The following is a 16,404-nucleotide window of genomic DNA, read 5'->3' as shown; positions in this document are numbered from 1 at the left end:
AGCCAGAAAAGTCGGAACTGCTGGAAAAGTTGGAATTGCCGGAAAAGCTGGAACTGTTGGAAAAGCCGAAAAAGCCAAAAAATCCAAAATAGCCAGAAAAGCTGGAAAAGCCAGAAAAGCCGGAACTGCCAGAAAAGCTGGAATTGCCGGAAAATCCGGAACTGCCAGAAAAGCCGAAACTGCCAGAAAAGCCAGAAAAGACGGAAATGCCGGAAAAGCTGGAAAAGTCGGAACTGCCAGAAAAGGTGGAACTGCTGGAAAAGCCGGAACAACTGGAAAAGCTAGAAACGCTGGAAAAGACAGAAATACCAAAAAAGCCAGAAAAGCCGGAAAAGCCGGAAATGCTAGAACTATCAGAACTGCCGAAAAAGCCGGAACTGCCGGAAAATTCGGAAGTACTGGGAACTATCGAAACAGCTGGAGCATCTATCTCTGAACGAAGGCAGAATGATGTATGAGATCATCGGCAGCATAATAAGCAACATGATGACATGAGCATGGGCAGCATAATGATGAATGAGATCATGAGCATGGGTAGCTTGATGATGAATAAGACCATGGAAGATGCAGCATGATGAGTAGCATGAAGATGAGAGAAGCTCAGTCATCAAGGTTCAACACATGTGACAGTACGACAAGGTGTCACATGGTAATGTGCAGCAAATAGACGAGATGCAACACTATGATAGGTGAACAAGTCACCTTAGAGAATCAGTTGAAGCAATATGTCTTCAACTGATCTCACGCCGATATCAAAAGTCAAAGTGATTAACTTCTATTGTAAATGTACTATCTCTCTCACTTTCTCTACTAAACTTTGAAGAACATAAAAGAAGAATTGATCAAGGGTTTCCCCACATTGGGGTTTGTCCCTGGCTAGCGCCACATCTTGTGTCCTCTTGTCTTGGCTTGTCTTCTGCGATTTATATTTATGTTCTATCTGCAGTTTACTTTATGCTGATGTGATTGCTAGTGTGGAAAAGAAATTGAAATAAATTGCTCTAGCATAGAACATACCTAAAATTAACACGGTATCAGAGTTGAGGTGAAGACAATGCCCAAGCAAGAGTGAAAGATCAATCACCAAAGACAATAGGGACAAGACAAAAGGATCAATGGGTTCAACATCTCTCTTCTAAGTTCACAAAGGGTGAAGTTGAAGTAGAACATATTATCAGAATGGCGTAGCGGAAGTTTCTGATGGCCCATCTAAAGATCACTTCATTAGGAAGTTCAGATCTAAGGGTGGAAGGAAAGGCGGATGCCTTGGTTGCAATAAGTTCAGCCATTATGCGAAGGAGTGTATGAAGGTAATGTAGGTCATCAAGGAAATGGTTGACTCTTCAAAGAAAGCAAGGAACCCTGAATCACTTTTATGTACCTAATCGCAAGAAGAACTTGGTGTCCATCTCAAAAATGGAAGTCAAAGGTTTCAGGGTGGCACTCATCGATGGAAAGGTATGTGTTTAGAAATAGAATTTTGAAAGATGTTTTTGAGTTTAGGGTTGTATCAAATTGCAGGAAGTCCATTGGGGACCATGTCCATTGTCACGTAGCACCAAAGGTCTGTGAGTCAGATGGTGACAGGGATTCCTGAATTTAAAAGGAGCATGAAAGTACATTTCTGAGATGTACTGAAGGAAAATCTTATAAGGGGACCATTCCCCTCATGTAGCAGGTCCACAGGTCTGGAACAACCCAAGGGTTCTGAGATTGATAATCAGGAATCTCGCATATGCAGGTGGAAGAAAGCTCTATATGGCTTGAAGCAAAACACCCCGGGCATAGTATGAGAGGATCGATAGTTGTCTGATAAAGCTGAGATTCACTAGGAGTAAAACGGATCCAAACAATCTGAAGGTTGTGGATGATAGACCTCTCATATCAACACCTTATGAGGACAACCTACTTCTAACAGGTGCAGACCCTCTAATTTGCAGAAGTAAGAGGGATTTGGATTCCAGATGTGGAATGTTGAACTACAAGCCTGTGACTACCTCGAGGATCTTAACTTTCAGAAGTTTTATGGTAGTGATGTCAGACCAGATTTGGGAAATGCCTCTGAATCTCATAAACTCATTTGTGTTGATGTTCTTGGTGAACTTCCATCCGGACATATGTTTTTCAGTTAGCATGGTGAGCTCATATTTGGTTGAACCTCACTAGATTGGTGCCAAAAAAAATTTGAGATGTCTTCGAGGCACAATCTCTCATGGATTGAGATACACTGCCGGAAATATGAAACTGCATGATTATTCAAATGCTGATTGGGCAGGCAGTGTGGAGGATCACTAGAGCACTTCTTAGTGTTGTTTCTCTTTGGATTCTACTTCAATATCATGGATGAGCAGGAAGCAGAAGCCGATTTTTATAAGCACCACTGAGACCGGATACATATCTACGAGTATGATCTTGTATGAAGTTGTCTGGTTGGGGAAGCTCTTTAAGTGAGTTGTTTGTACCACTATGATTCTCTGTGACAACCAGAGGTGGGATTTGATTATTGAGGAATCTCGTATTCAATGATTGCTTCAACAAATAGACATCAGATACTACCTTATCTAGGATATGGTAAGTCTATGAGCAAGGAAACTCCATCTCTATGAGATGATGTACAGGTCGCTACACTTTGTCTAAGTCCCGGGGGAAAGATCAAATCTGTGATTTTCCTGAATGACTTGGAGTCATCAAGAGACCCTTATACAAGGGTCCTGCATGTTGTATACATTGAGCTCTGGGAGCTCTTGGGGCTTGTGGTTCTTATTGGAGCAACATATGACCACAATGTGACTCACCCTCCTGTGGTGATGCGCACTCGGATAGGATGATTCACTCTCTTGTGGATAGGATGATTCGTTCTCATGTGGACAAGATGATTAGCTCTCTTGTGGGATAAGATGATTCACTCTCTTGTGGGACAGGATGATTCGCTCTCCTATGGACAGGATGATTCACTCTCCTGTGAACAATATGATTTTCTCTCTTGTGGGACAAGATGATTCGCTTTCTTGTGGGACAGGATGATTCACTCTCCTGTGCAGCAGGATTATTAATTCTCCTGTGAGGTTTGGATGATGTGTTCTCCATGATGATTGTGTAGCAGGATGATTAATTCTACTGTGAGGTCTGGATGATGTGTTCTCCATGATGATTTTGTAGCAGGATGATTAATTCTCCTATGAGGTCTGGATGATGTGGTATGGGACCAGTGGTACATACTCTGAGACTGACTTCGAGTCAGTAGAGTACTGGTCTAGGACCAGTGGCAGGAGTTGTACCTACTATGACACTGACTTCGGGTCGGTTGAGGACTGGTCTGGGACCAGTGGTACACACTCTGAGACTGACTTCAGGTCAGTGGAGAATGGTATGACACATTCTCGATCAATTCTTCTTCTTCATGGTTCAACAGAGCTAAGTTGAGCATAGTAGAGCTGAGCAGAGCAAAGCAGAGCTAGTAGAGTTGAGCAAGGCAAAGCAAAGCCAGTACAGCTGAGCAGAGCAAAGCAGAGCCAGCAGAGCAGAGCAGAGATAGCTGAGCTGAGCAGAGCTGAGTAGAGCAGAGTAGAGCCAGCAGAGCTGAGTAGAGTAGAGCAGAGCCAGTAGAGCTGAGAAGAGCTAGCAGAGCTTAGCAGAGTTGAGAAGAGCAGTGTAGGGCACTGATAGCAGAGATAGTATAGTTGGACATATGGATCAGCGGGTGGAGTTCTCCCTAGTTGAGAGGGAGTGTTAAAATTGGCAACTAGGGCCAAACTCCATGTGGGTCATATTATTTATGGCAACTGATATTTTTATTGGATCCCTCTCATTGAGAGGTGTAGGATTGATCTAAAGATCATCCGATTCCGATAAGTATTTATAAAGTTATGAATTTATTTATGTTATGGACAAATTGTTAAGTCAGCCAGCAACTTATGTAGGCTCAGAAGCCCAACGGTCATGTCTATCCAACCTCTACGTTTCCGTATAAATAGAAGAGGAATTCAAGTCATTTCTACACACACTTGGATCTCTTCCTCTCTCTACTTGTCTTGGGTTTTAGTGGGAGGAGAGATCCTAAGGAAAAGCCGGAAAAGTCAGAAAATCTGGAATTGCCAGAAAAGCCAGAAAAGCCGGAATTGCGAGAAAAGCCAAAATAGCCAGAGAAACCAGAAAAGTTGGAACTGCCAGAAAAGCCGGAAAAGCCGGAAAAGTTGGAACAGCCGGAAAAGTCGGAAAAGTTGGAACTGCTGGAAAAGCTGGAACTGTCGGAAAAGTCGGAAATACCGAAAAAGCCAGAAAAGCCAGAACAACTGGAAAAGCCGGAAAAGTTGGAACTGCTGGAAAATCTGCAAAAGCCGGAACTGCTGGAAAAGCTAGAATTGTCGGAAAAGCTGGAAAAGCCAGAACTGCCCGAAAAGCGGGAAAAGCCAGAAATATCGGAAAAGCCAGAAAAGCCGAAAAAGCTGAAAATTCTGGAACTGCCAGAACTACTGGAAAAGCTAGAACTGTTGGAAATGTCAGAACTGCCAGAAAAGCTCGAAATGCCAGAAAAGCCTAAAATACCAAAAAAGCTAGAAAAGTTGGAAAAGTCGGAGAAGCCAAAAATGCCGAAATTGTCGGAACTACCGGAAAATCCAAAACTGCTGGAAAAGCCGAAACTACCGGGAGCTGCCGAAACAGCCAGAGCATCTGTCTCTGAAGGAAGGCAGCATAATACGCAGCATGACGATATGAGCATGGGCAACATAATGATGCATGATGATATGAGCATGGCCAGCATAATGATGAATGAGATCATGAGCATGGGCAGCTTGATGATGAATAAGACCATGGAAGATGTAGCATGACGAGCAGCATGAAGATGAGAGTATCTCAGTCATCAAGGTTCAACACATGTGATAGTACAGCAAGGTGTCACATGGTAATGTGCAGTAAATAGACGAGATGCAGCACTATGGTAGGTGAACAAGTCACCTTAGAGAATCAGTTGAAGCAATATGTCTTCAACTGATCTCATGCCGATATCAAAAGTCAAAGTGATTGACTTCTATTGTAAATGTACTATCTCTCTCACTTTCTTTGCTGAACTTTGAAGAACATAAAAGAAGAATTGATCAAGGGTTTCCCCACATTGGGGTTTGTCCTTGGCTAGTGCCACATCTTGTGTCCTCTTGTCTTGGCTTGTCTTCTGCGATTTATATTTATGTTCTATCTGCAGTTTACTTTATGCTAAAGTGATTGCTAATGTGGAAAAGAAATTGAAATAAATTGCTCTAGCATAGAACATACCTAAAATTAACAAAGAAGGTTGGACATGATGATAAACATTACTGGTCTTTGCATCCAGAGTTGAAACCCAAGAAGTTCGATGGAAAGAAGAAGAACATTGTTGCTGCTATTCAGAAAGATTTGGGATCGGACTCAAGAGATGAAATAACAATCACAACTACAGGAATAAAATGTAAAAATTCTGAAGCATCTACTGGTAATTCTACACAATCTATTGATAATGAAGAAAATGAGAGGAAAAGACATGAGCTTTTTCATATTAGAGTTATTTCCAAGCATCAAAAGATTGATACTTTATTTGATAGTGGTTCACAAGTAAACTTGATTTCTGAAGAAATTGTAAAGATGTTGGGACTACTAACCACACCGCACAAAAAGCCATATCCATTAGGTTGGGTATGTGATAAAGCAAAGCTACAAGTGACTAGACAGTGTAAACTTAGGTTTGCTTTTAGGTCTTTTGTAGATGAGGTTGAGTTAGATATAGTTCCCTTGGATATATGTGGTATTGTTTTAGGAAGTCCTTACTTGTATGATACAAAAGCCATTTTCTATAGAACTGAAAATAAGTATCAACTCACAAAAGATGGAATCGAATATATTGTAAGAGCTCATTAGCTCAAAAATAACTACACTCTCATTAACTCAGGGTAGATGAAAATAATTGTAAATTCATGCAAGCAATTTTTACTAATGGTTGTAGAGGAAAAGAAACCTAATAAAACCAATGTATTTGAAGGTTGTGATGCTAAACAGAAAGTTGAAAAAGTTTTTTCAGAATATGATATCCTATTTCAAGAACCTAAAGGTCTGCCACCCAAAAGGGAAATAGTACATGATATTCATTTGCAGCAAGATGCTTGATTGCCTAAGATCAGAATGTACAGGTTATCCACTTTAGAGAATGCAGAGATCAAGAAGTAGGTACAGGAGCTTCTCGAAAAAGGGTTCATAAATCCAAGCACATCACCATGTGGATCTCCAACTGTTTTGGTGAGAAAGAAAGATGGCTCGTGGAGGATGTGCATTGATTACAAAGCACTGAATAAAATAACGATCAAGAATCGTTATCCTCTTCCTCGCATAGATGATCTATTGGATCAATTGAAGGAATCTGTTTACTTTTCCAAGATAGACTTGCGTAGTGGCTACCATCAGGTTAGAGTTGCAGAACGAGCTGCATGGAAGACTGCTTTCAAAACAAAGCAAGGGCTGTATGAATGGCTAGTTATGCCTTTTGGCTTAACTAATGCTCCTGCCACTTTCATGAGAATAATGAATGATGTACTCAGGCCTTTTATTGATGATTTTGTAATTGTATATTTAGATGACATTCTTTTATTTATTAAAACATGGGAAGAACATTTGAAGCATGTAAAGCAGACTCTAGATGTTTTGGAAAAAGAAAATCTCTATGTTAAGTTATCAAAATGTGAATTTGGTAAAACATCTTTGAATTATTTGGGTCATATTGTAGGGGGTGGTGAATTGAAGATAGATCCCTCTAAGGTTGAAGTCATTGTGAACTGGCATAAACCCAAATATGCTATAGAAGTTAGGAGCTTCCTAGGAGCAGCACAATATTGGAGAAAGTTTATTGCTAACTTTTCCTTGATTGCAGCTACCTTACATGCTTTAACAGGATTGAACAAGGTGTTTCAGTGGGGAGGCAAACAACAAAAATCCTTTAACACCTTGAAAGAAAAGATTAGTACAACACCAGTACTAGCATTGCCAAATCTTCAAAGACCATTTGAGATTGAAACAGATGCCAGTGGCTATGCCATGGGAGCAGTGTTGATGCAACATGATAAACTCATATGTTATCATTCTGAGACATTTAATTCTGCAGTAGTTAATTATCCCACATAAGATAAAGAATTGTATGCACAGGGAAAATTTTAAGAACCCCCCCTAAATTTATAAATATAATAAATGGGCGAATCTCCATGGTATATAGGAAAAATGGAAGGTGATTTTATCAATAATATAATATGTATATATAATTTTTTGGCGAATCTCTCACCAGGCATGGCGAATATTTCGCTCAATTATAAAATCTTGTAAGATCTTGGCGAGTCTTTCACTAAATAATAAAACTTTGTAAAGTCCTTGTGAATCTTAGCATTGTGAACTCTTAGAGAAGAGTAAAAATGGATCTATGCTGGTTTAATCCCCCCATTTAAATAGGCTACATTCCAGGTGAATACCATGGGTCAATACCATGTGCCATTTTGGTGAATACCATGGGTCAATACCATGTGCCATTTTTATTTTTAATAATTCTAATATTAGGGTTAATAATGGTTTTTTGCATGGTATTAATAGCAATCTAGTCCATTGTATTTGTCCCATAGTATTTTTCCCATAGGTTTCACCTAAATATAACCCATTTCTTGAGTGTTCGTAAATATAAGGTGAATTATGGAGTAAATATAAAAAAATGTTTTATTTGTTTACCATACCTCTAGTTTATTTATATTTTTATTAATTTACCATACCTCTGTTACAAATATGGTATTTGGCCCATAGGATTCACTTAAATAAAACCTCTTTCTTAAGCCTTCATAAATAGAACGAGGGTTATGGACTAAATAGAAAAAGAGGTTTTATTTATTTACCATACGTCTAGTTTATTTATATTTTTATTTATTTACCATACCTTTTGAGTAAGTATAAAAATACGTTTTATTTATTTACCGTACCTCCACTTTACTTATATTTTTATTTGTTTACACCAGGTGACTTATGGAGTAAATATAAAAAATGTTTTATTCATTTACCATACCTCTCATTTATTTATATTTTTATTAATTTACCATACATCTTTTATAAATATGGTATTTGGCCCATAGGATTCAATTAAATAAAACCTATTCTTGAAAATGGGCGAATGGATTCACTTAAATAAAACCTATTCTTGAAAATGGGCGAATGGAAGGTTGTAACTCCTAATTTCAAGGGCTAAATTTACCTTTTTTACCCTCTCCCTTAAAATAAGGTGGGCTATTTGAGGTGATTTGTAAAAATGTACTATGATACAAAATATTCGCCCACTAAAAATTTAAAACCCCTTAATTTCGCCAAAGGGCGAACATTCACCCCTAAAATTATCCTTGTGTATGCATTAGTACATAGTGTGAAAAAGTGGAAACATTACCTATTGGGCAAAGAAATAGTTATACATATTGATCATCAACCACTTCAATATTTGTACTCACAAACTAAATTGCAACAATCAAGACACTATAGGTGGATGGGGTTTCTACAACAGTTTCATCTTGTCATCAGATATAAGAAAGGCATACACAATAAGGTTGCAGATATGTTATCCAGACCAATTATAAATGCATCTACTATACTTAAGCATAGCTCAATATTGCATGAAAGCTACATTGAACAATATGCTCAAGATGTAGATTTTAAAGATGTACATGCAACTTTAAGTCATGGAAAACAAGTAGAAGAATTGGATTATCATGTTAAGGACCAACTCTTATATCATTTGGGAAAGCTATGCATTCCTCAAACTAAAAGAGTTAACATAATCCGAGAAGCACATACTTCTCTAATATCAGGTCATTTTGGTGTAAGTAAAACAGTTGCACAACTGCAAAGATCTTGTTATTGGCCAAGAATGCATGAAATAGTTTCTAGATACATTAAAGGGTGTACCATGTGTGCTAAAAGCAAGCCCAACAATAGAAAACTAGGCTTGTACACTCCACTTCTAGTTCCTTCTAACCCTTGGGAAAGTGTTTCCATGGACTTTGTTGGGGGATTGCTAAAATCTAGAAAAGGTCATGATTATTTATATGTTATTGTGGACAGGTTCAGCAAAATGTGTATTTTAATACCTTGTAACAAACAGATTACAGCTGAACAAACAACAAAGTTGTTCTTTCAGCATGTATGGGTTCATTTTGGGTTACCCACTTCTATTGTCTCTGATCGAGATTCCCAATTTGTTGGGAAGTTTTGGTCAAGCCTATGGGAGTTAATGGACACCAGATTGAAGAAGAGCACAACATTTCATCCACAAATAGATGGCCAAACAGAGGTGGTCAGCAGGATAGTGATCCAGTTGCTCAGGGGCTATCGCAGCAAGCATCCCAAGCTTTGGGATGAACATTTATGTTATGTGCAGCATGCTTACAACCGTGCTAAACATTCTTCTACACAGAGATCTCCTTTTGAGACTTGTTTTGGTTTTATACCAAGGTCTCCCTTGGATTTTGTCTTTAGTAAAGACATAGCAGTTGATGGACACAATGATGTGGACAAAGCAACCAAGTTCATTGAACAGATCTAAGAAATTCACCAGGCAGTGTAGGAACAGCTGTAAAGGAGACAAGCCAAGTACAAGGCAAGGCATGATAAACATCGAATTGAGCATAGCTTCCAAGTTGGTGATCAAGTCTGGCTGTACATCAGCAAAGACAAAATGAAAGGTGAAGGTAAGAATTTGAAGCCAATAAGGTATGGGCCTTTCAAGATACTTGAGAAAATTGGCCTTAATTTGCTAGCTTACATGCATATCTATTCAGTAGTTAATGTAGAGAACTTGAGACTATTTGAACCTTCATTGGTTGAAGATCTCGAAGAGCAAAGTCAATTTCCTTATATTGATGATCTGTTGCCTGAATATCTCAATGAGTTGCAGGAAGATACAGTTCTAGACAGGAAGGTGAGAACTACACGCAGAGGAGATGTTGAGTACCTCAGAATTGGACTCAAAGGTTCAAAACCAAGTAGTGAAAGATGGATAGACATTAGAAAAGTGAAGAAGCTGTATCCTCACTTGATTGATGCCTAAAAACCAACTTTTGGTGGTCCAAAAGCTTTTTCAGTGGGAAGGCGTGATCCAAAATGGATCCAAAAACCCTTTAAGTCTTCAAAATCTTTCAAACATTCAAAACTATCGCATGAGAAAAACCTTTAAAGAAGGAAGATAACACTACAAAGGGGAATCATTGAAAAACAGAGTATCGGCAGTTTAAAGCAACTTTGAATCAGAGTCGTCAGATTTGGCCGATCAACGGTCTCGATTCGGTCGGCAAATCGCAATCGACAGTGGCAAAGGGAGGCTATTGGTGAAGACCACAAGGAATACGTGACAATGATCAGCGGGGTCAATGAGGACTATCGATCAAGCACGCAGATTTATGGCCCATGTTGCATCGAAATATCGCATCGGAAAACCATAGTGGAGCAATTACAATCGGCCTGGGGCATGTGCGATACGTGATTGCGATCGATCACTTCACAATATCGCATTGGAACATTACAATGGAGCGGGACCGATAGCCGGACCCGATAAAGATTATAAACGATGTTTGATATGATTTGAGATTTGGAAAACAAATTTTTCCTTTGTAAATCACATTTTCGTTGAATAAACGAAAAACCAAAGAAAATGCGTTGATGAGATATTACAGACCTGAAAGGGTTTATTAATACTATTATATATAATTTCAAGTCCGATAAAGCCATTTTTATGGGGTTTTTCAATGTTTTTAATGTATTTTCAATACAAAAGGGAAATCATTATATGGGTGGGATTTCGGGCAGGCCAAGGGCAGTAAGTGGTTTTGGCCGGGCTCCACCCTATCCCATACAATGGCTACCATGTGTCTAGGCTGAGGAGAGAGAAATCACCCTCATCAGGCGATTAACTTCCGTACGAAAGCGCTGCCCGACGTTGGTGTATAGGCGGACCTGATAGGAGTTATAAGGAAAAACTTATAATATTTCAAATCTGATGAATAGTGATTTCGCAGATTTTCCTGTGTTTTGCAGTGTTTCTCTATGTAAACAGAAAACGGCCATTTTTGGGATTTCAAAGGCCCGATGACCCATTCCGTTACAGAACAAGTGGCCACCATCCCTAGAAGAATTTAGCAATGATTGCTAACGCTCAGAAAGGGATCTGAGCAGAGAGAGGTCGGGAAGATAGAGAGCCTGATAAGGAGAAGCGAACAAGACAACGCAGATTGGCTTTAAAGCAACAGACAGAGAGAAAACAGGGACATGCAGTGTTGAGACAGAGCAACAGAGACAGAGAGTCAGTGAGGAGAGTCTGTGTACTCAAAAGAGACTTGGGGGATCCAAGTAAAGCCTTATTGTTTTGTATCTGTTGTGTGAGGCTCAAATTGAGCTCACTGTTGTAAAACTCTGTTTAGAAGACATAATAGAGAGGTCACCACTGAACACTGGACCAGGAGATGTAGCCCAGGAGTGTTGGGTGAACTCCTTATTAAACTTGCTATGTTTATGTGTGTTGTTTATTATGTTTCTCTTACTACTTCATTGTCTATGTTTCGCAATCTTATCGATCAATTGCATAAAGTAACATAGGCATATCCATGCACATGAGTCTGTAATACCTTAATAATTGTTTAAGATCATATATTAGATCAGGTGAAGAACCCACAGAGGATAAAAATGGAGTAAGGAGGGACAGTCTACCACACCCATGGAGTGAGGTAGGTTACCAACTCATCAAATATATCTCATGTGAGGGTAGATAGAGTGTTGTTTATGGCTACCATTTTTGGATGCTTGAAGAATTAAGATTTGGGGTAGAAACACCAGTTCACCAAAGACTCAACATACCCTAGTTCTCGATGCAATCACTCATAGACTCTAGCAAAAAAGTAAAGGAAGGGAATTCCCAACAATTGGCTCACCATGGGTTAATCAGGATCCTCATTGAGGATGCCCTCCAAAACCTCAGGATCCCTATAACATGGTTAGTCTTCAAAGACTTACCAGCAAAGGATGGCATCAAAACCCTCACCTATGATGTTAGTCTTTCTGTCAATGAGGAGGAGGCAAAACAACAAGAAGAAGATACAAAGCTATATGGGGATGAGATGGATGAAGAAGAAAATAATAGAGAGGAACATGATGAAGCAGAAGAAGGAGGGGGAGAAGAGAAGGAGGATGATGCTGAAACAGAGGAGGAAACGAAGGAAGAAACTGATGGAGATGAGAAAGAACAACAAGAGGAAGAAGATAAGAAAAACGGAGAGGAAGAAGGCATTGAAACAAAAGGGGAAGAATACAAGGAGGAGTCACCTAGGGTGTCTCCAGAGGCCCCTGATAGGGAGGCAACAATTGCCCTCACTGCTCTCAGCACCCCAGTCAAGAAAAAAGGGAAAATAAGGAGGAAAACCCCTCTATATTTCAGAACAAGAAAGAGCACAAGAATCAAACAAGGGAAGCCACAAATATCAACAAAAATCCCTATTGAGATTGAAGATTCCCCTACACCAAGAGACAAAATTCCTTCCCCTAAGTCACCAATCACCTATGTAAGGAGGCCTAGTACCAGATCAACTTCCTTAAAGGGTAAGGCCATCCTACAGGATCCACAACAAAAACTACAGGAAGCACAGAAATTGGAAAGCAAGGTAGGGGAGCAGCAAGAAACAAAAGAGGAAGACCCTGAGACAAAGGAACCAAGTCCCCAACCTAACCTAGACTCCTACTACCAGTTTATTGAAGGAGGTAGGGTGATACCTCAAAAAGGGGTGGAAGACATTGGGCACATGGAAGAGAAGCTCAAGGAAATGGGCAAAGAGCTAAGTGGCTTAAGGGATAGAGAAGTAATAATGAGAGATCAACTAGAGAGGGAAAATGCATGGCTGAGAGGACATCTACAGGAAAGGGAAAACCAACTAGTAGGTATGGTCAACCTCTCCTTGGAGGCCATCCAGTGTAGGATGCTAGCTAAATCCTATGCTCTTTGCCTTAGAGAAAAATGGTTGCAATTTTAGATTAAACTAGCACAAAGGGGCACCATGCCAATTCAGGAATACAAATAGTTTATTGATCTTTGTGATCAAAGTACACTAGAGGATAGGGCCAAAATGGCTGAGTTTTACTAGCACAAGATGGCCCTCACAAACATGAATGTTTGGGATCCTAATTATGAGCTAGGATATCTACAATTAATGGCTTTGGCATTATGGATGAACCATGAGGAGTCAAGGGCTGCAAAGATGAAAAGAATATTGGCCAGAGAGCAAAATGAACCTATTTTCATCAAATTTGAGCAATCAAATCCCATGGCCCTAATCAGCACCCATAATCTAATTGCAAATGATCCTCAGTTGGCACCTAGATATCTTGCTACCCAAGAGCAAGCAATTTCACATTTTGAGGATATTTTTAGGCTACTAGGAGATGATAGTATACATGTGTTAATTTTAGGTATGTTCTATGCTTAGAGCAATTTATTTCAATTTTCACAGTTAGCTCCATATCTTTTCTAGATTAGCAATCACATCAGCATTAAAGTAAACTGCAGATAAAACATAAACATAAATCGTAGAAGACAAGCCAAGACAAGAGGACACAAGATGTGGCGCTAGCCAGGGACAAACCCCAATGTGGGGAAACCCTTGATCAATTCTTCTTATATGTTCTTCAATAGTTCAACAGAGAGAGAGAGAGAGAGATAGTATGTTTACAACAGAAGTCAACACTTTGAATTATCTAGATAAGAGCATAGATAATCTCTAAGAAGATGATACATGAGATCAGTTGAAGACATGCTGCTTCAACTAATTATCCAAGGTGACCCCTTCACCTATCGTTGTGCTGCATTTCATCATCATGTTGCACCTCACCACGCTGCACCATGTTGCACCCATCATCACTATGCTGCATCTCATCACGCTTCATTAATCATGATTGTACCCATGATTGTACTGCATTATGTGCCATTGTTGCACCATGTTGCCATCCTGACCTATGTGTTGGCTGCACCTTGCTTGCTTGTTGTCCTTAGCATGCTTGTTGTTGCATGCTAGTTGTCCCTTGCATGCTAGCTGTAACATTTCATGCTTGGTGTATTTGCTGCTAAGTACCATACAACTGTCCTAATGTTAGTTAGTTGTTCCTTGCATGCTGCTTTCCTTCAGAGACAGATGCTCCCGCTGTTTCGGCAGTTCCCGACAGTTTTGGCAGTTGCAGCTGTTCCCGGCAATTCCGGCAGTCCTGACAGTTCCGGCATTTTTGGCAGTCACGACAGTTCCAGCTTTTCCGATAGTTCCAGCTTTTCCGACAGTTCTGGCATTTCCGGCTTTTCCGCCTTTTCTAGCAGTTCCAGATTTTCTGGCTTTTTCCAGCATTTCCGACTTTTCCGGTAGTTTCGACTTTTCTGGCTTTTCCGGCTTTTCTGGAAGTTCCATATTTTCCGTCTTTTCTGGTAGTTTCGGCTTTTCTGGCTTTTCTGGCAATTCCAGATTTTCCGTCTTTTCTGGCAGTTTCGGCTTTTCCGGCATTTTCGGCTTTTCCAGTAGTTCCAACTTTTTCGACAGTTCCGACGTTTCCTGCTTTTCCAGCTTTTCCAACAGTTCCATATTTTCCAGTAGCTCCAGCTTTTTTGGCTTTTCCTGCTTTTCTGGCAGTTCCAGCTTTTCCAGCAGTTCCGGCTTTTCCGGCAGTTCCAGCTTTCTGCCCTTTGGTTCAGGGCAACGTTATTCCTTAGGATCTCTCCTCCTACTAAAACCCAAAGACAAGTAGAGAGAGGAAGAGATCCCAAGTGTGTTGAAATGACTTGAATGCCACCTCCATTTATACTAAAACGTTGAGCACATGTGGGGTTTGTTTGGTTGCTGGCCAACCTTGATGAATTGTCTTATAATGTAAATAAATTCATAACTCCATGAATACTTATCGGAATCTGATGATATTTAGATCAATCCTACACCTCTCGATGAGAGGGATCCAAGAAAAATATCAGCTACCATAAATAAGATGACCCACATGGAGTTTGGCACTAGTTTCCAATTTTAACACTCCCTCTCAACTAGGGAGAACTCCATTCGTTGATCCATATTTCTGACTGTACTATCTCTACCATCAGTGCCCTGCACTGCTTTGCTCTGCTCTGATTTGCTGAGATCTGCTCTGATTTGCTCTAATTTGATCTACTGAGCTCTGCTCTGCTCTGCTTTGCTATGCTCTACTGAACCATGAAGAAGAAGAATTGATCGAGAATGTCTCATTCCATTCTCTACTGACCCGAAGTTAGTTTCATCTGAAGAGAGTGTGTCACATCACTCTTACTGACTTGAAGTCAGTTTTATTGATCCCAGATCAATATCACAAGAGAGTGTCTCAAACCACTCATACTGATCCTAGATCAATGTCACAAGAGAGTGTCTCAAACCACTCATACTGATCCCAGATCAATGGAGGTCATCCTGGCATAGGGAGTACGGTAGAAACGACGATGCGTCCATCGATAGTACTACTATGGTCCCTATCCTCATTTCCCTGCTCACTGATCAAATGAGAGGTACTTCCCATGAGTCCCAGACTACATGGGTAGGATGCCTCGACAGGAGAACTAATCATCATGTCCACAGGCGAATGAATCATCCTTTCAGTGGATGCCATGGAGAACTAATCATCCTGTTCCACAGTCGCCACGGAGAAAAAATCATCCTGGCCCACAGGAGAACTAATCATCCTATTCCATAGTCACCACGGAGAACAAATCATCCTGGCCCACAGGAGAACTAATCATCATGTTCCACAGTTGCCACGGGAGAACTAATCATCCCGGCCCATAGGAGAAATAATCATCCTATTCCACAGTTTCCATGGGAGAACTAATCATCCCAGCCCATAGAAGAACTAATCATCTTATTCATAGCGCACCACTAGGGGAGGTTGAGTGGCCTTGTGGTCGTATGTTGCTCCAGTAAGTACCCCAAGCCCCCAAGAGCTCCGAGAGCTCAATGCATGCAACATGCAGGACCCTTATAAGAAGGTCTCTCAATGACTCCAAGTCATTCGGGAAAGTCACAGATTTGACTTTTCCCCGGGGCTTTGACAAAATTTCTGTGACCTGTACATCAGTCTCAATGCGATGGAGCCTCCTCGCTCATCGACTTACCATATCGCAGATAAGGCAGTATCTGATGTCCATCTGCTAGAGCAATAATTGAATACAGGATTCCTCAATAATTGAATCCCCCATCTGGTTGTCACAAAGAATCACAGTGGTATTCATCATGTGTACAATTAGCTCACTAAAGAGCTTCTGCAACCATGCAGCTTCACACGAGATCATACTCATAGCTATGCATTTAGTCTCGACGATGCTTATAGCAA

The sequence above is a fragment of the Pinus tabuliformis genome, chromosome 5_1 (assembly GCF_031772625.1).
Source record: "Pinus tabuliformis cultivar Carrire ecotype Pingquan chromosome 5_1, CPIR1, whole genome shotgun sequence".
Taxonomy (NCBI): Eukaryota; Viridiplantae; Streptophyta; class Pinopsida; order Pinales; family Pinaceae; genus Pinus; species Pinus tabuliformis.
Note: the sequence above shows the minus strand (reverse complement) of the source record.